Source organism: Chlorocebus sabaeus, chromosome 20, assembly GCF_047675955.1.
Source record: "Chlorocebus sabaeus isolate Y175 chromosome 20, mChlSab1.0.hap1, whole genome shotgun sequence".
Taxonomy (NCBI): domain Eukaryota; kingdom Metazoa; phylum Chordata; class Mammalia; order Primates; family Cercopithecidae; genus Chlorocebus; species Chlorocebus sabaeus.
In genome coordinates, this window is record NC_132923.1 from 113,897,114 (window position 1) to 113,921,558 (window position 24,445).

General features: G+C 45.8%; 1 protein-coding gene, 1 non-coding gene and 1 pseudogene across 5 annotated transcripts in view; 1 reads left to right on the forward strand and 2 right to left on the reverse strand.

Annotated features, from left to right (window-relative positions):
• Positions 1-3,296: 3,296 nt before the first annotated feature.
• The window catches only part of LUZP1 (leucine zipper protein 1), a 95,224-nt gene continuing 74,075 nt past the window's right edge, over positions 3,297-24,445 (forward strand). For 2 of the 4 annotated variants that reach the window (XM_038002869.2, XM_038002929.2), the window contains exon 1: positions 3,297-3,845. The gene's annotated coding sequence lies outside the window, so the exon portion shown is untranslated. Of the gene's footprint in view, positions 3,846-12,522; positions 12,642-24,445 lie in introns of those variants that run through there. The other 2 variants (XM_007980094.3, XM_038002809.2) reach the window with 2 other exon arrangements.
• Positions 17,323-17,419, reverse strand: LOC119626316 (U6 spliceosomal RNA; annotated as a pseudogene).
• On the reverse strand, positions 18,581-18,687 carry LOC119626289 (U6 spliceosomal RNA). Its single transcript, XR_005242479.1, has one exon. It is a non-coding gene; the product is annotated as a U6 spliceosomal RNA (small nuclear RNA).

Consider the following 24,445-nt stretch of genomic DNA (forward strand, 5'->3'; position numbering starts at 1 on the left):
GTTTCTCCATGTTAGTCAGGCTGGTCTCGAACTCCCAACCTCAGGTGATCCACCCGCCTCGGTCTCCCAAAGTGCTGGGATCACAGGCGTGAGCCACCGTGCCTGGCGTTATGTACATTCTTTCATGTAATCTTTATAGCAACCCTTTCATGTGGTTTTTGTGTTATTGTCCTCACTGTGTGGATGAAGAAACTGAGGCTTGAACAAGTTAACAAACGTTCCTGGGTCTGTCTGGCACTAACCCCTTCGCCCTTCGTTACTGAACTTACCTGGCCTGTCAGCAGAAAGGTCCCTAGAGCCTTAAGTTGCCCTAGTATCCTGCCCCAGAATTACCCAGTGAGCAGAATGCCAAGGTTTGTCTGGACCAAAAATAAGAGAAACAACCATTGGGAGGCCGAGGTAGGCAGATCACGAGGTCAGGAGTTCAAGACCATCCTGGCCAAAATGGTGAAACCCTGTCTCTACTAAAAATACAAAAATTAGCTGGGCGTGGTGGCAGGTGCCTGTAGTCCCAGCTACTCAGGAGGCTGAGGCAGGAGAATTGCTTGAACCTGGGAGGTGGAGGTTGGAGTGAGCTGAGATCGCATCACTGCACTCCAGCCTGGGCTACAGAGCAAGACTCCGTCTCAAAAAAAAAAAAAAAAAAAAAAAAAAAAGGAGAGAAACAACCATGTGACACGGGGCACAATTCTGATTAAGGAACCATCCGTTGAATTAGGGTCACATGTGTAATACATTCCCTGAGAATTTAATGCGGGGAAAAATTTGTCTCTCCCAATTCACTGGCCTGATTCTTCCAACCATATCACAGCAATAGCTAATTCTTCTATAGGATTTACCATGTGACAGGCCTGTTATGAGAACTAAATATGCGGCCAGGTGCGGTGGCTCATGCCTATAATCCCAGCACTTTGGGAGGCTGAGGCAGGTGAATCACTTGAGGTCAGGAGTTCGACACCAGCCTGACCAATATGGTGAAACCCTGTCTCTACTAAAAATACAAAAAGTAGCCAGGTGTGGCAGCAGGGGCCTGTAATCCCAGCTACTCAGGAGGCTGAGGCAGGAGAATTGCTTAAACCTGGCAGGCAGAGGTTGCAGTGAGCTGAGATTGCACCACTGCACTCCAGCCTGGGCGACAGAGCGAGACTCCATCTCAAAAAACAAAACGAAACAAAAAAAAGAACTAAATATGCCTGAAGTCATTTAATCCTTCCAGGGACCCTAAGAAAGGGGTTTATTATTATATTGTCCTGTTTTTCAGAAGAAGCAACAGAAGCACAGAGAAATTAAATAACTGCGTAAGGTCATGTGACTAGTAAGTGGCAGAGTTGGGTTTCAAAACAAAGTAATTTGCCTCCAGGGTCTGTGTATTCAATCACATGTTTACTACTTCCTACACAATTTGTAACTCATCCTGGTTCCCTCTTGACTTTGACTGCCAGGAAACTCAGAGCCATGATTTGCTTGTTCTTCACTGTTACTATCCTTAGAAAACTCAGCCCACCATTTCTACCCTAATTAGTCAGTTTTTCATCTTTCTTTTCTTTTTCCCCAGTGGCCTTTGATCCAGGCTTTTATCACTCCCGAATTCTTGGTCTTTAATTATCAGTCAGATGGTCTCGAGGCTGCAATGAAACCACCTCAAAACCCTTTTTGGAAAAGACATGATGTAAGACATCAGATGAACAGATACGGCTTCTGACCAGTTGAGCCAGCTGGACACAGTTGAAGATGTCTTTTGAGCGTCTTTCATGTAACCAGTACTGCCCTCTGTCATGTGGAGGATACAACCGTGAGCCCAGGGTAGTCCCATACTAGTTATGCCAAGTGCTATGATAGATAAATCCTGAAAACGCAGTGCCTAAATACAATAGAAATTAGTTCAATGTGTGGCCCCCTCAGTCAAGTGATGAGTGAGACCCAGGTTGACTAAGGCTCTGTCCTGTTCAACATGTAGCTTCCAAGGGGGCCCCTGGTGTTGACATCTGATTGGCAGATGAGAGAAAAGAGCTTTGAGAAAGCCTACATCCTTCTTCACCACTTTGACCAGGACATGGCATTCATGTTCTCTGCCCATATCCCACTGGTGAACACTAGTTATGTTCCTAATAGCAAGGAGTGCTGGAAAATGTAGTCTGGCTGCTTTTCTCAGAAACAACTCTGCATTTGGAAGGGGAACAGGTTTGATGAACAGCTGACCTTGTCCCAGTTTATGAGGAACTTAAAATTATTGAACGGTCTAACCTTATAGAATGGCTAAGAATACCATGCAATATGTAATGTGGCCACAGGGAGGAAAATGGCCTGGCCTTGTTTACAAGAAACCATGGACAAAAAAAAAGGAGCATTTAAGGCCGGGCACAGTAGCTCGCACCTGTAGTCCCAGCACTTTTGGAGGCCAAGGTGGGTGGATCACCTAAGGTCAGGAGTTCGAGACCAGCCTTATCAACCAATGAAATCCTGTCTCTACTAAAAATACAAAATTAGTTGGGTATGGTGGCACACGCCTGTAATCCCAGTTACTTGGGAGGCTGAGGCAGGAGAATTGCTTGAACCTGGGAGGTGGAGGTTGCAGTGAGCCAAGATTGTGCCACTGCACTCCAGCCTGGGCTACAAGGCAAAACTCCATCTCAAAAAAAAAAAAAAAAAGGGGGGGAGCATTTACATTTAAACCAAATGTATTTGTCCAACAAGGGAATGGGATGGGGTGTGGGGAGGGGGAAAGTTTATCATGATAGCGAGTATTCAGGCAGAGGCTAAATTTTCACTTGGCTGAAAGCGCTAGAAGAGGTCACATGGACAGATGCCTCCTATCAGTCCTTCTAAGTGTGAACTTCCATGTAAGGTTCCCTTAGTCACCTCTGAGCACTCACTTTGTATCAAGTTCTCCGTAAGGCTCTGAGGACCCAGAAACACATGAGACAAGGTCATGGTTACTCAACTGAAATGCAGAAGCAGGATGGAGAAAGGCTGAGCTCTGGAAACAGGAGGCTGGAGTTTAATTCCTAGCTCTGTTATTTCGTAGCTGTGTGTCACTGGAGCTGCCACTTGGCCTCTGGTTCTGTTTCCTTATTTATGAACTAGGAACAACAGTTATCTTCATAGATTAAAGAACCCAGTGACAAAATATATCTGGAGCACAGTGCCTGGTATGTAGTAAGCACGTTATTTTATTAGTAGTAATATTTTTATGACGACCTTGGATAAGTCACTTCATTTTTCAAAGCCTCAGCTTTCTCATCCGTAGGATGGAGTTAACACTGACATCACGGGGTTGGAATCTTGCTGTGTCGTGGGGTCGGGAGCTGCCATTTCGTCTCTCCGCTTCCTTCTGGGATAAGTGGGTCGCACCATGCCCACTCGATCGCGGACGGAAACCAGCCCCGTTCGGCGCGCAGAGGAGGAACCTGATTAATAAGAACGCGATTTCCTGGCTGCGCTCCTGGGGAAGGAGGTTTGCTCTGGGTCCCATCCCCCGGCCGGTCCTGCTCAGGAAACGCGGAGAGAAAGCCAGGAACCAGGCCTGCCAGGCCCTGCGGCCCCTCAGCGCCGTCCCTCCTCCCGGCCCTCGGCTGCAGGAAGCCGGCTGGCGGGAACGCCCTGCCTGGTGGGTGGGAAAGGCGAGAGCGCGCCCGGCACCGGCGGCTTCCCAGACCCGCGGCCGGCTGGCTGCGCGGAGCTGTCACTGCGGCAAACGGCGAACGCGCCGGCCCCCTCCCCCGCCTCCCGCACGCCTGGTGCAGTCGGCCCATTTGTATTTCATGAAGTGCTGCAGCCGGATTCATGGCTCACTGGCGCAGGACGGGAGAGAGGCTGAGTCCTGTCAAGCGTCAGCGCCCCACCAGGTACGGTCGCACGCCGCGGGGGCCGGGCTGGGGAGGGAAGGGCGTCTAGCCCTCTCTTTTGGGTGGTGAGATGCTGAGGCCTGAGGATTTCTAGGTGAGTGTTCAAGGTCATGGCTAGTAAACGGCAGGGCCGGGATGCAACTTGGAGTCTGTTTCACCCTAAAGTTTGTGCCTCGCGTCTGTGGTTCTGCTCCAGGTTTTTGAGGTGTTTGGAGGGCGGGGGTTACATTCTTGCAGCACCTCAAGAACCGGAGTTCTGTACCCAGGGGCTACTGATGGCCTCTCAGAGGTCTGTGAACTCCTTGAAATTGTGTAACATGTTGTGTGTGTTGCATTTTTCTTCGAAGTTCCAAAGGTGTCAGTGATCCAACAAGGGTCAAGAATTATAGCTCTCTGCAGGGCATGGTGACTCACGCCTGTAATACCACCGCTTTGGGAGGCCGAGGTGGGAGGATCTCTTGATTCCAGGAGTTCGAGACCAGCCTGGGAAACATAGTGAGACCCCTCATCCTTACAGAAAATTTAAAAATTAGTTGGACATGGTGGCACATGCTTCTGGTCCCAGCTACTTTGGAGGCTGAGACAGGAGGATTGCTTGAGCCCAGGAGTTTGAGGCTGTGGTGAGGGGTGATTGTGTCATTGCATTGCAGCCTGGGCGACAGAGTCAGACATTGTCTCAAAAATCGAAAAATCCCCAAAATTATAGCTCTCCAAGCCCGCTATGAGGACTCCAGCTTCATGAGAGGTTGAGGTTCTTCTATGTCTATAACCTCTTGAGAATATTTCTGCAAAGCCCCAGCTGTTACTCTGTAGCAACTTGGGGGCCTCTACAGGATCCCAGATCTTTCTACTGGATCTTGAGACTCTTTCTATAGGATCTTGAGACTCTTTCTATAGGATCTTGAGATCTCTCTGGGGATTTGAGCTCTTTATGGGGTCCTGGTGTCTCTTTCTGCGGTTCTGACAATTTCACTATAAGGTCCGGTGGTCCTCCGTGGAATGAGTTCTAAACCTGGGCCTCAGGATAGCTATGAACTCCCTGAAATTGTATGCAAGATTTTGTGGGTCTGTCTGTATACGTGGAATTCTGGAGAGAGGTTTCACGGATTTCACCAGATTCTCAAAAGAATCTGTGATCCCCCAAAAGCTGGGAAAAAATATTGCTTTAGTGCATTCATTTGAACAGGCCTTACTCCTTTCTCAAAAATAAAAGTCAAGGAAGTAGGGGGCCGGGCCGTGGTGGCTCACGCCTGTAATTCCAGCACTTTTGGGGAGGCTGAGATCGGCAGATCGTTTGAGGTCGGGAGTTTGAGACCAGCCTGGCCAACATGGTGAAATCCCATCTCCACTAAAAATATAAAAATTAACTGAGTGGAGTGGCACACGCCTATAATCCCGGCTGCTCGGGAGGCTGAGGTACGAAAATCACTGGAACCCAGGAGGTGGAGGTTGCAGTGAGCCGAGATCACACTACTGCACTCCAGCCTGGGCGACAGAGCAAGACTGCATCTAAAAAAAACAAAGTCAAGGAAGTAAAAGGTGGAGGAAATAAAAGACAGTGTTTTCTAGTAGAGTATGGGCTTTGGACTCAGGCATTCCTGGGTTAAAATCCCAATTTTCCCACTTACCAGCTGTGTGACCTTGAGCATGTTCCTTACCCTCTCTGAGCCTCCAGGCCACCTCCTCTAGGAAGCCTTCTCTGGCTCCTCAATTGAGTTAGGTCCCCACCCCGCATCCCCCAATCCCTTCTGGCATCTCGCCTGATTCTTTGCAGCACTTAATGGAATTGTTATTAAGTAATTGTATTTAATGTTATCCTGTTTCTCCGCTCCTCCAGTCCAGGAAACTTGGGATTTTTGCTGTATTACAGTCTGTGTAGTGCCTGGCACATGTTAGGCACTCCGCCATTTCTTATGAAATAAATAAAAGTGCAAAGGAATGGAGGGATGCAGGCCGGACACTGTACTAGGAGCAGAAAGGGATCAGAAATTAATAAGCATCATTCCTGCTGTTGAGGAAGTCCCAGGCTGGAGGGGGAAATAAGATGCAAACGAGAAAACTGTCCTAAGTGCGCTAATGGGGGATGAACACTAATCGAGGCAAACACTAGTGGGGAAAGCACCAAAAGATCCAAAGATGAGTGAGACCTAGTCCCTGAAGAGCTGAGATGCTTTTCCTTTGTATTATGTGTTACGATTTATAAAGCACTTAGCTTACATGCAATAGCTGGGTATACACTTATTCTGCAGAGGTGGCAAAACTACTGCTGAGAAGAGTTCAATGACTTGCCCAAAGCCACCCAACCAATAATGGCTGCCTGAGTGCATAGCTTATTTGCTTTGGAATACAGCCCATTTCCTCCTGGACTTGGGCTTTGATGTTGCACATGTCTTGGTTTAGATCCTACTAGATGTATGACCAGTAAGTGACTTTACCTGTCTGAGCCTTGTTCCCAGTCTGCAAGATAGCAGCAATAATGACCCCCTATAACCTTTAAGAGATAGTATATGCAATATACTAGCAATAATGACCCCTATAACCTTTAAGAGGTAGTATATGTAAAGTACCCAGCATGATTCTTGGTTCAGAATAAAGGATCTATAAATGTTTGTGGAATGAATGAATGAATGAATGAGTGAGTGAATGAAATACACGTAGTAATGGTTGCCCTGAAACATGAGGCAGCAAAGGAATAGAGAGAACTTAAAATTATGCCATTCGGGGGATGATAGGAGGATTGAGGGCAATTTTATTCCTTCCTAGTCTCACTTTCTATGATTCTTGGCAGACTTTGCACTGGCCTCAATCATACTGGGTAATCATTTATTGTTTGCAAACCAACAAAAGTGAGCCAACTCCAGCTTGGTTAGCTTTCTTTTTATGTATGTCTTTACTGCCTTTTTTCTGATGACACAGTAATACTACTCCTTGTAAAAAATTAAATTGCAGAACGATATAATGAGAGAAAATGAAAGCACAAGTTTAGACATGGTAGACACAAGGTGCTGACATATTGTGATTCTTTGGAAGGTGTGGAAGGGGCATAGGACAGTGTGATGGTGAATTTACATGTCAATTTGACTGGGCTAAGGGATGCCCAGATAGCTGGTAAAACATTATTTCTGAATATTTCTAGGAGAGATTAATATTTGAATTGGTAGATTGAGTAGAGAAAATTGCCTCCACCAGTGTAGGTGGGCATGATCCAATTCACTGAGGGTTCAACAGAACAAAAAAGAGGAGGAAGGAAAATTTGCTCTCTCTCATTGAGCTGGAACATCCATCTTCTCCTGCCCTTGGACATTGGAGCTCCTGGTTCTCAGACCCTTGGACCCTAGGACTTATACCAGCCCTTCCCTGCCCACAAACCCCCATTCTTAGCACCACCATCTTTTCTGGTTCTCCAGCTTGCAAAAGGCAGACTGTAGGACTTCTCTGCTTCCATAATCTTGTGAGCCAATTCTCATAATAAGTAAATTTTACATACATAGATATATATACTCCTGTTGGTTCTGTTTCTCTGGAGAATTCTAACTAATACAGACAGGGAGAAAAAAAAATTCTGCCTGCTTAAAAGTCTTTTTGTCCTGGCCTTGTCATGGTTCCTGGGACTTATATTAGGTGTCTTACTTTTGGCTTGTAGCATTGAAAGTTCAAATGCAACCAAGGTCTTGGGTCAGGGGAGGAAGTGAAAATTGTCTCCTCATGGGCTTTCCTGGAACCCCATGAAGAAGGAGATGGGATCTGTGGAACTTTCTATTGCAGTATGCCCAGGTGGCTCAGATGCCCACTGCTGGTATACCTTGTAGCTGTGTTTTTACCCCCTTTCCCCTCCATAGCAAAGTCTTTTTTGAAAGTTCTCACTATATGCACAGACAGAACAGCAAAGGAGGCCGGACACAGTGTCTCACACCTGTAATCCCAGTACTTTGGTAGGCCAAGGCAGGTGGATGACTTGAGCTCAGAAGATGGAGACCAGCCTGGGCAACATGGTGAAACTCCATCTCTACTAAAAATACAAAAAAATATTAGCTGGGTGTGTGTGTTGGCGGGTACCTGTTATCCCAGCTATGTGGGATGCTGAGGTAGGAGGATTACTCGAGCCTGGGAAGTGGACTTGTAGTGAGCCGAGATCATGACATGGCACTCTAGCCTGGGTGACAAAGTGAGACTCTATCTCAAAAAAAAAAAAAAAAAAAAAGCAAAAACAGAAACAAAATGAAACTCAGCAAAGCGAAAGAAAAAAAACCTGAAGTTTCTCTATTTAGCTCTTTTTTATTTATTTTTTTAGAGACAGGGTCTTTCTCTGTCACTCAGGCTGGAGTGCAGTGCAGAGATCATAGCTCACTGCAGCCTCCAACTCCTGGGCTCAAGCAATCTTCCCTCCTCAGACTCCTGAGTAACTAGGACTACAGGTGTGAGCCACCATGCCTGGCAGTGGCTCACGCCTGTAATCCTAGCACTTTGGGAGGCTGAGGTGGGCGGATCACAAGGTCAGGAGTTGGAGACCAGCCTGACCAACATGGTGAAACCCCATCTCTACTAAAAATACAAAAATTAACTGGGTGTGGTGTTGCACGCCTGTAATCCCAGCTACTCAGGAGGCTGAGACAGAATTGCTTGAACACGGGAGGTGGAGCTGAGATCTCACCACTGCACTCTAGCCTGAGCAACAGAGCAAGACTGTCTCCAAAAAAATAAAAATAAAAATAAAATAAAATTTTGGCTGGGCGTGGTGGCTCACACTTGCAATCCCAGCACTTTGGGAGGACAAAGCTAAAGCATCGCTTGAGCCCAGGCATTTGAGAGCAGCCTGGGCAACATGGTGAAACCCCGTCTCTACTAAAAATACAAAAATTACCCGGGCGTGGTGGGTCATGCCTGTAATCCCAGCTACTCGGGAGGCTGAGGCGGGAGAATCGCTTGAACCTGGGAGGTGAAGGTTGCAGTGAACCCAGATCGTGCCACTGCACTCTAGCCTGAGCGACAGAGGGAGACCTCTGTCCCAAAAAAAAAAAAAAAAAAAAAAAAAAAAAAATTATTTTTTTGTTTGTAAAGACAGGGGTCTCCCTCTGTCGCCCAGACTGATCTCAAACTCCTGGTCTCAAGTAATCTTCCCATCTTGGCCACCCAAAGCACTGGGATTACAGGTGTGAGCCACTGAGCCTGGCCTATTTAGTTCTTTATAGTCTCCATATTTTTCTATGCATATACTAAGCATATATTACAAATTATAACTATAGGGTCCTACTACACTTGTAATTCAGCAAATTACTCTCACTCTTTTCACTTAACAATGCCCAATAGAGACCTTTTATTGCCTAATCATACAAATCTATTCCTTTCCTTTTACTATATGGAGCCTCTTGAGGGCAGGGCTATTATTTAGCCCTACTTCCAGTCCAGAGTCCAGCATATGGGAGGTCTTGCTGGGAGGATGAGGACATGTTCAAATAGTAACAGCAACCACTACATCCTGGCATGAACTAGGTGCCAAGCTCTTTCAGATGTTTAACCCTCACAGGCACTGTGTGAGAAAGGTAGTATTATTATTTCCATTTTGCAGATGAGAAACTGAGGTGCAGAGACCTAAAAACCCAAGATTACATAACTAGTAAGTGGCAGAGCTGAGTTTTGAATCCTGATCTTTCCTGTGCCAAAGGTTTTGCTATGGATAAATGAATAAGTGGTTGCTGGGATCATGGGTCCTGGGGAGAAAGTTCTTTCTTCAGAACCTCCCTGGTATGTCCTGGGTTCTTCCTTCCAAGGGTTTGTAGTACTTGGAATCGGCTTTAGCCCTTAGGAGCAACTCGGTAAAGGCCCTTCCTTTGCCTCCAGCAATCTTACGGCCATGCTTACTTTTCACAGGAAGTGGTGTTTTTGAATATTTTTTCTAAAAATAAGCTATAATTTATTAGGGGCCTTTGAGGACCAGGCCAGGCATTTCAGGACACCCATGTGCCTGCCTGCAGCATAGGAAATTAATCAGAACCCCAAAGTTCTTCCCCTCCTCCCACAGGCCAGTGCTCTGGAAATGCCCAGTGCCTCATTGCAGCTCTCCTAGAGGACTGCAGAGATGCCAAGGGCAGTTTAACACAGATCCACGTCTCTGTAAAGAAGGTGAGAGGAGAAAGGCACGAAGCAGAAATGGGTCAGCTGTGCTGCAAAGAACTCTCAGAGAGAACCCCACGCTGACCCCAGCTTGGAGGCATGCTGAATGACAGAGATGCCCTGGGGCATCAGATGTGACTGCAGAATCCATCTGGGGTCTGCAGACTGCAGTGCTGGTCTCTGTTCCAATGGGAATGCTTTGCAGGGCCACTTTCAGCAAGCCTCTTCCTTTCTCAAAACCCTAAAGTCTTCCACATGAAATGATTTAGTGGATTGTAATGAGGTGCTGTGTGGTGTTACGAACTAGAAATAATACCGATGATAGTAATTATATATATAAAATATATATAACATACAATAATTATATATATTTTTGAGACAGGGTCTCGATCTGTCACCCAGGCTGGAGTGCGGTGGCATTATCATGGCTCATTGCAACCTCCACCTCCCAGGTTCAAGGGATCCTCCCACCACAGCCTCCTGAGTAGCTGAGACTGCATGGGCACCACCAGGCCCAGCTAATTTTTGTATTTTTTGTAAAGACGGGGTTTTGCCATGTTGTCCAGGCTGGTCTCAAACTCTTGGACTCAAGTGATCCACCCACCTGGTCCCAAGTGATCCTCCCAAAGTGCTGGGATTGCAGGCATGAGCCGCCGCACCTGGTCAATATAATACTATTGAAAATAAGAACTACAGGGGCTGGGCGTGGTGGCTCACATCTGTAATCCCAGCACTTCAGGAGGCCGAGGTGAGTGGGTCACCTGAGGTCAGGAGCTTGAGACCAGCATAGCCAACACGGTGAAACACTGTCTCTACTAAAAATACAAAAATGAGCCAGGTGTGGTGGCAAGTGCCGGTAATCCCAGCTAATTGGGAGACTGAGGCAGGAGAATCTCTTGAACCTGGAAGGCGGAGGTTGCAGTGAACTGAGATCGCGCCACTGCACTCCAGCCTGGACGGCAAGAGAGAAAATTCATCTCAAAAAAAAAAAAAAGAAAGAAAGAAAATAAGAATGACAATCATATTGATTGTGGAACACTGTGCCTGATGCTTTCCAGAAAGTATGTTAGGTAATTTTAAAACAAACACCACAAGACTACATTATTATCCCCATTTTACAGATGAGAAGATAGGCTCAGAGACAGCCAGTATGACCCCAGAACATATGATCCCAGGGTTTTCTGGCATCAGAGCTTCAGCTCCACAAACATGTGTGGGTTCTGACCTCCAGGGAGTGCTAAGAAACAAATGGGAGGTCAGTTCGTTATAAGTTGTAGTGTTCATGCCCACGTGAGGGTTAAACACAATGTTATTGGGTATTCAGAACAGGGAGGATTGCCTTCTGGCTGGGAGAAGCTGGGAGGTGAGACAGCAGGGGAAGAGCTTGAGCAAAGGGTCAAATGTGGGAAAGCAGTGGGTGTGCTAAGAGAAGTCTGGATAAACTTTGTGTGTGTGTGTGTGTGCGCGCGCGCGTGTGTAAAGGTAGGAAGTGATCATACCAGGCCAGGGCTTTGGCCTTTATTCCATAGGCAATAAAGAGCTTACACAAGCGATGTCTCAAGAGACCAACCATGCTGCTGTAGTCAGAGAGGAAGCAGCCCTCGGCCCATCTGTGTCCTGGCTTGTGAATGTTGCTGTGTGCCAGCGTGTGGGAGGGCATCGGCAGCGAGAGCAGTCTCTGGCTGTGTCCTGTACTCTGCTGGGTGTGGGTCTTGGGCTGTCTTCAAAGCCCTCCTCCTGACTTCTCAGGGCCCTAGGTGCTTTTTAGATAGTAGACTTAAAGGAAGTATGTCATAGAAGTATCGGAGGGGATTTTGAGATCATCTGGTTATTCCCCCCTCCCATTTTAAAGATGAAAGTCGGGGACATAGATGGGAAAGTACTTGTCTAGCGTCACACAACGAATGAATAGCAGAGCGGGGAACTGGAACCCATGCCTCCTGAGTCTGAGCTGAGGTCCTTCTCTGCATTTGCGGAGTAATAGAAATAGCATTTGTTGAGTGATTATTCCATATCAGGTTCTAGGCTAAGCACCTTTCCATTGATTATCTCATTTAATCCTCACAACCCTTCAGAGTGCCCCGCTTTTTTTTTTTTTTTTCTTTTGAGACAGGGTCTCACTCTGACACCCACGCTGGAGTGCAGTGGCACGATCACGGCTCACTGCAGCCTCTACCTCCCCGGGCTCAAGCGATCCTCCTACTTTAGCCTACAGGCGCGTGCCACCACGCCCGGCTAATTTTTGTATTTTTTTATAGAGATGGGGTTTCGCCATATTGCCCAGGCTGGTCTCGAACTTCTGAGTTTAAGCGATCCGTCCGCCTCAGCCTCCCAAAATTCTGGGATTACAGACGTGAGCCACCACGCGGGCCGAAAGTGTCCCTCCTGAAATCGGGAAGTCTTGTCTTCCATTTCGATTTCCCAGGGCGCCTACCACAGAACCTAGCTAGGGAGGCAATAAAAACTTGGTGGAACCTAAGTCCTGGGAAGAGAAAAAAAGGACGGAGGGGGCGGGGCCTGCAGACCAATCCCGCCCATCACAAAGACCCCGCCTTCCAGATCGCTGACGTCACCACTTGGCCCCGCCCATCATTGTCAGTCCCGCGGAGCCAGAGGCGGCGCCGGTCGCTGGGAGCTGAGCGCCGGAGCCCTCCGCGGGCGGTATCGCTGTCCGGGGCCGCCGAGGTGAGGGTCCGTGAGGCGGCGGCGGGAGCGCGGCGCGGGGGACCGGGACGGGCGCGGGGAGCGGAGGGCGGCGGGGGTGGGGGGCCGGTCCCCGGTGAGGTCGGGGCACCCGCGGCCACGGGGCAGAAGAAACCGCGGGCGCAGCCGGGGAGGGATGGGGGTGTGGAGTTGGAGGAGAGTTGGAGTGGATTTTGGAGGAAGGGCTCAGGAGGAGACCTTTTGGGGCGAGACCCGGCACATGTTTGTGGAGTTGGAGGAAGAGACTCTGAGGAGATTTTTCCTCGGGAGGGGGAGGGAAGGTTCTGAGGAGACTTCTTGGTGGGAGCGAGACTCGGAGGAGAAATGTTTGGGGCAGAGACGCGGAGGAGACATTTTCGAGGGGGCGGCGAAGAGTTTCGGGGGTCGAGTTTGGGGTTGGGGGAGGGGCGCGGTCCGGATTGGGGTGGGGGGCGGCGAGGCGGCCGGGAGGGGGCTGCGCGGGGCCCGGCGGGCACCGGAGGAAGGAAGTGATCAGACAGGAAGGGCCCGGGAGCTCCAGCAGGAGGAGGAGGAGGGCGGTTTGGGAGCCGGTCGGTCCGGCGTGCGGGGCCAGCTGCGGGCGCGGGGCGCGGGCCGGGCGGGGAGGGGTCCTGCGGCAGCCGCAGCTGTCGGCCGCGCCGGCCCACGTCCCGGGCGCTCTGCTGGTCTCGCAGCCAGACCGCTGGGCCGGGAAGGAATTCGAGGCATTCGCTTTGTTTAAGTTGCCAGTAGACAGTCCTTAGGACTAATTAATGGTGGAATCTGCAGGGGGACGCCGGCGAGCGGGGCCGGGGCCTCCCCCCGCCCGCCGTGGTGAACTTTCCGCAGCGCGGGGCCCGCCTCCCCGCGCACCCCCGGCCCCCGCCCTGCTGCCCGGGCGGGGAAGGAGCCATGGCTTCCCGGAGCGCAGGAATGAAGTGCGGTTTCTGGGGCCGGTGGCCTCTGGCTGCGGAGCCTGCCTGCAGGGAAGCCGGCGTCCCGGAGCGGCCGCACTGGGGCTTCGGAGCCCCGTTTAGAGCTCTTGGAGGTGGCTGCGGTTTTTGTGCATAACCTTGGAGGAGCCTCTGCGATCCGAGAAAGACTATCTTGCTTTGGAGCATCTGTTTCTTCATCACGTCAACCCCTTTCCTAACACTGCAGAGCTTGTTGTGGCTTGTTTCGGAAATGCCGAGGCCAGTGCTCACCCTTGCGGGTGGGAGAGGGGAAGAGAGTAGGCACCCCCAAAACCCCTGCAGTGTGATTTCCAGAAGGCCAGAGAGTGCCTGCAGCTCCGCCGTCGCACCTTCACTGACTTGAATGACCTTGGGGGAAGGATTGCGCTGCGGAGCCCCTGGTGCCTTATCTGTCGTTGGAGGAGAAGATACTCTCTGGACCTCCCTGCCTTTTGGGGATGTTTTGAGGGGTGGGGTTTGGTCAGGGTATTTCTTTTACAAACGGCTGCTGTTCTGGCCTAAGGAGCTGGACTGGTGTCAGAGCCGGGAGAATTCAAATCACCTAGTAAGATCTGACTATCTCAAATTAGGGAGGGAGGGGTTTGGATTTTTAGGAGGACATTTCTTTTTTGGGAATCTGGACGGTATGTTCCAGATTGCCTTCTGTCACTTTGCAACTTTGGTAGTATGCATGTGGATAAATTGAATTACCCCCATAGAAAATTCTTCTCTTGTCAGAAATAATTGTTTTGCTCAGAATTCCCCTGGGGGCAGATTAAGGTTTTGCTCAATTTACTCCTAGAAGAATTTACTTCTAGAAGAATTTTCCAGGTTTCTAAAATTAAATCACTTTTCTAAACATAGTAACTAACGTTTGAAAAACTGGAAGTAAGTGTGCTGGGAAGGGAATGGGCTGGAGGATGAAGAAGGCAGCAAACACTGGTTCTCTGTTGGCCAGTGATTAATAATACGGATTGTTAATTAGCCTTCCTTGATTATGAGGTGTTTTCTTAATCTTAAATAATTTAAGACCAAGAAAAGGAACTAATGTTGTTTAGTTGCCTATTCTGTGCCCGGTAATTATGCTAGGTGATATAGATCTTAGGCAGTCTTCCCAATAATTTTGTGAGGTGGTAGTTAGCATCCCTTTTTTTGTTTTGTTTTGAGACGGAGTCTAGCTTTGTCGCCCAGGCTGGAGTGTAGTGGCCGGATCTCAGCTCACTGCAAGCTCTGCTTCTCGAGTTTACACTATTCTGCCTCAGCCTCCCGAGTAGCTGGGACTATAGGCTCTCCCCAACTCGCCCGGCTAGTTTTTTGTATTTTTTTTTAGTAGAGACGGGCTTTCACCGTGTTAGCCAGGATGGTCTCGATCTCTTGACCTCGTGATCCACCCGTCTTGGCCTCCCAAAGTACTGTTTTTTTTTTTTTTTTTTTTGAGATGGAGTGCTCTGTCACCCAGGCTGTAGTGCAGTGGTGCGATCTCGGCTCACTCCAACCTCTGCCTCTCATGTTCAAGCTATTCTCCTGCCTCAGCCTCCCGAGTAGCTGGGAATACAGGTGCATGCCACCATGCCTGGTTAACTTTTGTGTTTTTAGTGGAGATGGGGTTTCACCATGTTGACCAGGCTGGTTTTGAACTCCTAACCTCAAGTGATCTGCCCTCCTCGGCCGCCCAAAGTGCTGGGATTACAAGCATGAGCCACTGCTCCTGGTCAGCATCCCTGTTTTATAGATGAACAAGCCAAAGGTCAGAAAGTAAAGTGACTGTCCCAAGTTCACACACACAACTAGTAAGAAATGGCGCTGGAATTCAAACCCAGGTCTGTTTCTCAGGTCTGTGGTTGTCTCTGCACTGTGCACACTGCCTTTGGAATCGTGAGACCTAGTTTTTTGGCCTTTGACTCAGCCACTGGGTGACTGTGGGCCCTAGAATAAGTCAATTAGGTCTGTTCTCCAATAATATTGCCTTTTCTTTCAGCAGTGTTGTCAATATACTTGAAGTGTGCTTTTTTTTTTTTTTTTTTTTTTTTTTTTTTTTTTGGTAAAAAGACAGACATACAAGGCTGTAGTAGTGGTATGTACTATATGCCACTAGGTGTTTGCTTATTTCTTATGATGGAAGCATTTCTGTTAAAATGGAGAGTACCTAAGTGATCATATATTTCATTTATGTAATGGAAGTTGATGGATAGCTAATGGCCCTTCCAGTGTAAAGCGGCCATCATTAAGGTAACATTGTCAGAAACAGAACCATTTTTCATGTAATACAGCTTTCAGGGACAGTATCAACTTATGAGTAAAGCACACTACAGGTAGGACCCGGATAGTCCAGGCTGAAAGATGTGGTATAAACTTTGATGCATATAATAGATGCACAGCAAATATTTGATGAATGAGTGAATGAATGTAATGAATGTATTCCTTTGTTTTTGGAGTGCAGTGGTGTGATGATGTCTCACTGCAGCCTCAACTGCCTGGGCTCCAGTGATTTTCCCACCTTAGCCTTCTGAGAAGCTGGGACCACAGGTGTGTGCCACCATGCCTAGCTAACTTTTTTTTTTATTATTTATTTATAGAGATGAGGTTTCCCTGTGTTTCCCAGGCTGGTCTCCTGGAACTCCTGGGTTCTGGGGATCCTCCAGTGTCAGCCTCCCAAAGTGTTGGGATTACAGGCATGAGCCAATATGCCCTGCCCTGAATGCATTTTTTTTTTTTTTTTAAAAAGCTTTATTGAGGTATAATTTACATACCATAAAATTCACCAATTTTAAGTGTACAATTTGACGAGCTTTGACAAATGTATACAGTTGTATAATTACCACCACGGCGTTTATTTTTTTAAACTGTGTGTTGTCTTTTAGGAATTGCGTAGTAGATTTATCCCTGGAAATGTTGAGGTTTCTATGCTCAGATTCAATACTGTGAGGTCAGAATCATTATTAGAGTGTTAATGTGCCAACTTGGGAGGAAATAGGAAAACTTTAGGTATTTAATGGTGAGGTAAATGGGAAGAATAAGAGGGAGAGACATTTATTGGATTAGGGGAAAGATAAATAAATTCAGGAGGAAGTAGATTTTAGTTACTTTTAAGACAGAGGATACATTTTGGGAAAAAGTTACCAAAAGATTTAAGGAGTTGAACTTTTTATTTTTTTTCTTTTGAAATGGTAGCTCCTGAAATATAAAACTTAACATCTTTGGCTGTGCTTAAGAAGTGCTTAACAAATTATGGTTGTTCAAATAATACTTAAGGGTGGGGATGGTGTAAAGTGGTTGAAGGCCTTGCTCTTCCACCTGTGACAGAATATCCTTAGTGTTGATGTCTAACTTGTTTTAAGTAATATTCCACAAAGGGAAGAATATATTAGGTAGCAATTGTGGCTTGTGGGGAAGATTGTTTCTTCCTTTGCATAATTTCTCAAGTCACTGAACTTCTCTCAGCATGCTTTAGCTCAAGTCTCTGTCTCTGTCTTAGAAAATGCCTGGAATCTCTGCTAATGAGCTTCTAGAAGAAGCCCCACTTCTACCTTCTCTTTATTTTTTGATTTTATCTTTATTCATTCTGTTTCTGTATGGTTACTGTTTTATAAACCCCTCTCTCACCCATGAATTTGTCTGAGAATGGAAACTTTTTTTTGCTCTGCGCGAAGCAAAGGAATTCTTGTTACATCCACCATTGGTCCTCCATATGCCATTAGGAAATGATAATTAAAATAACCCTTTAGATCTGCTCAAAGGGGTGACTATAATAATGTTCCCTCCTTGATCAGAGGACGTGCTAATTTTTTCTGTATCGTTCCAGTTTTAGTATTTGTACTGCAGAAGTACTACTCTGTTCATCTTTGAGAAAATAATAACTCTATGAGGTGGTCATTATCCTTATTTTATAAATGAGGGAATTGAGCTCAGAGCAGTTAACTGCCAGAGCAAGTGAGGGGCAGACCATTGATTCAAGCTCCGGTGTGATTGATGCTCAGGTTTTGGGTCTGTGTCATTACACTCTTTGTTGTATGGGAGTGGAGGGTCAAGGGAAGAGCTTGAAAATACCATATTAAAATATGAGCCGCAACATAACAAGCATTGCTAACCTTTTTAGGCATTGCTGTTGTGATCTATGACTTTCTTAATTTCTGGAGATTCCTCCTTATGTTCTAAGGAATTTATAGTTAATCCTTTAGTATTGCACAACTTCCTGCCCAGACCCAGCATTTCTTTTTTTTTTTCTTTCTTTTTTTTTTTTTTTTTTAAGAGACAGGATCTCACTGTTTCTCCCGATCTGGAGTATAGCGGCAGTCGTAGCTCACTGCAGCCTTGAACTCCTGGGCTTAGGCAGTTCTCCTTCCTCAGCTTCCTGAGGAGCTGGGACTACAAGTGTGCACCACCATGCCCAGCTAATTAAGAAACTTTTTTTTTTTTTTTGGTAGGGACACGGTTTCACTTTGTTTCCAGGCTGGTCTTGAACTCCTGGGCTCAAGCGATCCTCCCACCTTGGCCTCCCAGAGTGTTGGGATTACAAGGATGAGTGATACCTGGCCCCAACATTTATTCTTTTTTTTTTTTTTTTTGAGACAGTCTTACCCTGTCACCCAGGCTGGAGTGCAGTGGTACGATCTCAGCTCACTGCAACTTCCGCCTCCTGGGTTCAAACGATTCTCCTGCCTTAACCTCCCGAGTAGCTGGAATTACAGGTGCCCACCACCACACCCAGCTGATTATTGTATTTTTAGTAGAGACAGGGTTTTACTATGTTGGCCAGGCTGATCTCAAACTCCTGACCTCGTGATCCACCTGCCTTGGCCTCCGAAAGTGCTGGGATTATAGGTGTGAGCCACCACACCTGGCTTTATTTTTTATAAACATGATACTTTGTATCACTTGCTATTTGAATTACCCCTCTGAAAGCTTCTACCAGGGTAATCTTTCATTCAAGACCTGCCGTATTTGCATGTGCCCCTTTGTACCTGTTTCTTTATTTTTACAAAAAAAATTAAAAATATGGAATGCTTTGTGAATTAGCATGTCATCCTTATGTAGGGCACATACTAATCTTCCCAGTACCATTCCAATTTTAGTATTTGTGTTGCGAAGGTGAGCACTCTATTCCTGTTTTTATCTGGACAAAATAATATTTTAAAAATGTATATTATGGGCTGGGCGCGGTGGCTCACTCCTGTAATCCCAGCACTTTGGGAGGCTGAGGCGGGCGAATCACGAGGTCAGGAGATCGAGACCATCCTGGCTAACATGGTGAAACTCCGTCTCTACTAAAAATACAAAAAATTAGCCAGGCATGGTGGCAGGCGCCTGTAGTCTCAGCTACTCAGGAGGCTGAGACAGGAGAATGGCGTGAACACGGCAGGTGGAGCTTGCAGTGAGTGGAGATCGTGCCACTGTACTCCATAATTGCACTCCAGCCTGGGCAACTGAGCGAGACTCCGTCTCAAAAAAAAAAAAAAAAGTATATTACATTATTAGAAACTTTATTATTGAAGTATATAATAACATATACAGAAAAATGCACGTAAAAGTGGAATTTGATGTTTTTTTCCCCTGCAAACTAAATATACCCATGTAAGCAGCAACTAGATCTAGATCAAGAAACAGCGTTACCAGTACCTAGAAGCCCCTATCCAGTTCCCTTTCAGTTCCTGTCTCCCCTCTACTTACCAGGGTAATCACCGTCCTGACTTCTGACAGCATAGATTATTTTGCTCTTTTTTTGTACTTTTGTAAAGATTGAATCGTATTGTATGTATTCTTTGTGGTCTGGCTCCTTTTATTTAAAACTAACGTGAGCGTGCAAAAATTTTTAGTGGTTTTCTTTTAGATTTGGAATAAAATTCAAATTTCAGCTCTTTTTTTTTTTTTTTTTTTTTTGAGATAGTCTTGCTCTGTCGCCCGGGTTGGAGTGCAGTGCAGTGGCGTGATTTCGGCTCACTGCAGCCTCTACCTCCTGGGTTCAAGCAGTTCTCTGCGTCAGCCTCCCAAGTAGCTGAGATTACAGGCTCCTGCCACCACACTAAAAAGACAATTTTTGTCTTTTTAGTAGAAACGGGGTTTCACCATATGACGTTGGCCAGGCTGGCCATGAACTCCCGACCTCTTGATCCACTCACCTCGGCCTCCCAAAGTGCTGGGATTACAGGCGTGAGCCACCGCACCTGGCCATTTCAGCTCTTTATTTTGACCTATGATGTCCTGTATAGCCTGGCTCCTGCCTACTTTTCGGGTAGGGAATTGCCATCTTACGCCAGTCTCATTGCCTGTTATGCTTCTGTTACGCTAACTTCTTATTTTTATTCTTATTTATTTAATTTTTAGAGATGGAGTCTCACCATTGCTCAGGCTAGTCTCAAACTCCTGACCTCAAGCTGTCCTTTGGCCTCCAGAGTAGCTGAGATTACAGGCGTAAGCCACTGGCCTTATTTTTAAACTCAATGAGCTGTTTTCTAAAGGGCCTTTGTATGCATGGCTCTGTCTTCCTTGAACACTTCTTTCCCCTGCTCTTTGCATGGCTGCCTTCATGCCTGAGCTTATGTATAAATATCAGGGGTACTTTTTCTCATCATCGCGTCTTGCTAGTCCTTTCCCATTATTCCACATTACTGGCTTCTGTTGCCTCCTTTCATAGCACCTATTGCAATTTATGATTATATATCTGTGTGCATGATTGTTATGTCTTCCCTGCTAGATTCCATGAAAGCAGAGAACTCATCGGTTTTGTTCTCCAGTGTATATCTAGTGTGTAACACAATGACTGACGTAGAATAGGTATTTAATAAATATTTAATGGCCATATTCCCAATTCAGCACCTTTGTTCCCGTAATCTTTTGTCCTTTTCTCTTATGCTGTTTAACTATTTAAATCTTTTCCACCCCTCAAGACTCAGGTCAGTTCTCCCTCTTTGAAGTCTGTCATGGCTTTGCAACAGTTAATCTCTCTTCTCTAAAATTTTATAGCATTTATTGCCAATACTACCTCATGTTCATGGAAAATCACACTATCACATATCTTATTTTACCTAGTTATATCAAAGGTTTCTTATTTTCTCAAAAGTCTTGTAGCTTGTAATGCCAGTACCCCTCATGTTTTTTGTTAACTTGACCAGTTTCTATTAATATCTTAATTACCTAATTTGACTGGAAGCTTCTCGATTAGAAGCTATTTGTTTTAGCTAATGCCCTCCTCAGTTGTTTTCACTGGCACATAGTAGGTCCTTAGTAGAGTTTTTGATGACCAATGATATTTATGTATAGGTAGCAATTTTAATTTCTTAAGCTTATTAACATGGATTCTTTTTATTAGAATCCTGCTTAGTGTTTTCTCTAATCTGAAGGCCAGGAGTGCACCAACTGCTTCAGGCGATATAGAGAATATTAGGGTGTAAAAGTACAGGAGTCCAGTCCTAATGCCACAAAGCAGATACTCCTTTGGAACTTGTCACTGGCGTAGAATTAACTATGCAGAATTCCTTAAAAATGCTTCATCAGTGCTTGTTTAATGTTCTCAGATTGGAGTTACTAACAGAAACAAGACACTAGGTAGTACTTTATTTGAATTTTCTATTGACTAACATTTTATTTTGATGTCAACAGTGAAAATCTTGAGCCAATTAAATCTGCTTAAAGCTGCTTTGTCTGATCTGTCGGTTAGCTCTCTCAGTAGTTATTCTTCCTCTTGTGTTAAAAGCAGAAATACAAATTTAATTAGTAGCAACTGAATTGATTTAACTCAGTACATATTTCAAATTAAGTGGTAAATGTAAATTACTTTTTAGGGAGGTACCTACTGTGTATTTTAAATCAGTGATTATTTTGGCTTTTCTGATGAAACTGTGTCAGAAGATTATAGGGTAATGTAATAATTGGTTTGTTTTTGTTTTTTGAGATGGAATTTTACTCTTAGTGCCCATGCTGGAGTGCAGTGGCGTGATCTTGGCTCACTGCAACCTCCTTCACCTCTTGGGTTCAAGCGATTCTTCTGCCTCAGCCTCCTGAGTAGCTGGAAGTACAGGCGCATGCCAGCATGCCTGGCTAATTTTTGTATTTTTAGTAGAGACGGGGTTTCACTATGTTAGCCAGACTGGTCTCGAACTCCTGACATCAAGTAATCCTCCCTCCTCAGCCTCCCAAAGTGCTGGGATTACAGGCATGAGCCACCACGCCTGGCATGGTATTGATACTGTTAGCCATTGGCTATGTGACAGACACTATCCTAAGCATTTTTCATACATTGGTTTATTTATTCATTCACTCAACAAATATTTATTGAGTACCTATCATGTTTCAAGCACATAATCTCATGTATTCTTCACCACACCCGTGAAGTAAGTATATAGTTTATTACAGATGAGAAACTGGTACACACAGAAGCTAGATATCCAGTGTCACAAGCTGTTGAGGGTCAGATTGAGATTTTATTAAAGAATGCCAGCTACTGACATCTTTGTCATGAATTACTTCTATGCTAGAGTTTTATCTTTGGTAGGGGAACAGTAATCAAATTTTGAAGTCTCTGGTAAACTGTAGTCAAAATGATTAGAACAGAATGTGATAAGCTAAACTGAGATTACTCCTTCTCTTACCCCCAACCCATCCCTTTTTTTTTTTTTTTTTTTTTTGAGATGGAGTCTTTCTGTGTCATCTCAGCTGACTGCAACCTCTGTCTCCCGAGTTTAAGGGCTTCTCCACCCTCAGCCCCCTGAATAGCTGGGATTATAGGTGCCCGACACCACACCTGGTGAATTTTTGTATTTTTAGTAGAGATGGTGTTTCATTCACCATGTTGGCCAGGCTAGTCTTGAACTCCTAACCTCAAGTAATCTGCCCACCTCGGCCTCCCAAAGTGCTGGGATTACAGGCATGAGCCACCACGCCTGGCCCTTAACCCATCTTTTTTTTTTTTTTTTTTTTTTTTTTTTGAGACAGAGTCTTGCTCTTCTCACCCAGACTGGAGTGCAATGGCGCAATCTTGGCTCACTTCAACCTCCATCTCCCAGGTTCAAGCGATCTTCCTGCCTCAGCCTCTCAAGTGACTGGGATTACAGGTGCCTGGTACCATGCTGGCTAATTTTTGTATTTTTAGTAGGCAGGGTTTTGCCACGTTGGCCAGGCTGGTCTTGAACTCCTGACCTTGTGATCTGCCTGCCTCAGCCTCCCAAAGTGCTGGGATTACAGGCGTGAGCCACTGCGCCTGGCCTAGCCCATCTTTTACAAGAAAAATTTCACAAACAACAAACAATATGGAAAGTTCTTATTTTGGAAAATCCCAGTTTATTCAAACCAAGGTGAATCAAGTATAAAAAGATGAATGGATATAATTAACCATATTAAATACTGTGCCTTCAGGGGCACTCTGTAAGCAAATATAGTTTAAATGTTTAAATTAGACAATTTCAGTTGTGTTTCATTACTTTTCGGCATCATTTTACTGCTTTTACACAGATCTCGTATGATATTTCACATTTCCAATTTTGTTACTGTGTAGTTTCATAGTCATTTCTGGGGCAACTGTAAGGTATTATGACTGCCTTTTTTTTTAAAAGAAAAGACAGGTTCTCATTCTATTGCCCAGGTTGGAGTGCGGCGACTCAATAATAGCTCACTACAACTTTGAACTCCTGGGCTCAAGTGGTCCGCCTGCCTCAGCCTCCTGAGTAGCTAGGGCTACTAGTGCATGCTACCGTGCCTGGCTATTTAAATTTTTTTTTTTTTTTGTAGGGACAAGTTTTTGTTTTTTTTTTTTTTTTTTTAAGATGGAGTCTCGCTCTGTTGCTCATGCTGGAGTGCAGTGGCGCAATCTCGGCTCACTGCAACCTCTGCCTCCTGGGTTCAATCAATTGTCCTGCCTCAGCCTCCTGAGTATCTTGGATTACAGGCACCCACCACTACTCTGGGCTAATTTTTGTATTTTTAGTAGAGACGAGGTTTCACTGTGTTGTCCAGGCTGTTCTTGAACTCCTGACCTCAGGTGATCTGCCTGCCTTGGCTTCCCAAAGTGCTGGGATTATAGGCATGAGCCACTGTTCCTGGCGAGACAAGTCTTGACGTGTTACCCAGGCTGATCTTGAACCCCTGGCCTCAAACGATCCTTCTGCCTTGGACTCCCAAAGTGCTGGGATTGTAGGTGGGCACCACTGCATCTGGCCTAGGACTGCTTTTTAAAAACGAACATTAGAACTTTCCAAATGAGAAGTTATTATTATTTTTTTTTTATTGAGACAGGGTCTCACTCTGTTACCCAGGCTGGACTCCAGTGGCATGATCACAGCTCACTGCAGCCTTGAACTCCCGGGCTCTAGCAGTCCTCTCACTTTAGCCTCCCTAGTAGGTAGGACTATAGGTATGCCGTACCACATCTACTAATTCTTGTATCTTTTGTTAGAAATGGGATTTTGGCATGTTGCCAGGCTGATCTGCAACTCCTGGGCTCAAGTGATCCTCATACCTCGGCCTTCCAAAGTGTTGGGATTACAGGTGTGAGCCACTGCTCCCTGCCTTGGAAAGTTATGTATTTATTTTAGTAACATTTCCAAATTCTGAAATATTTGGTGTATTTCTTTTGAATTTGTCTTTAGAGCGTATTGCGCGTTCATAATTCTGGTAAGTCTTCATTTTGCAGGTGCTTGTATTTAACTTTTGGAGATAGGAAAGTCTGGTGAATGAAGTGAGTGGTCAGCATTGTTTTTGGTCACAAATGAAATGTAATTCTAAAAGGTGGAGACTAGGATTTTGTGTGTGTGTGAGGTTTGTCTTTGAGAATTCTGTCAATGGCACATCAAAAAAGTTTTGAGTCTTGGCCACATGATTGGAAGATGCACCCAGTCATCCCAATCCTTGGAAGATCTTACCTCC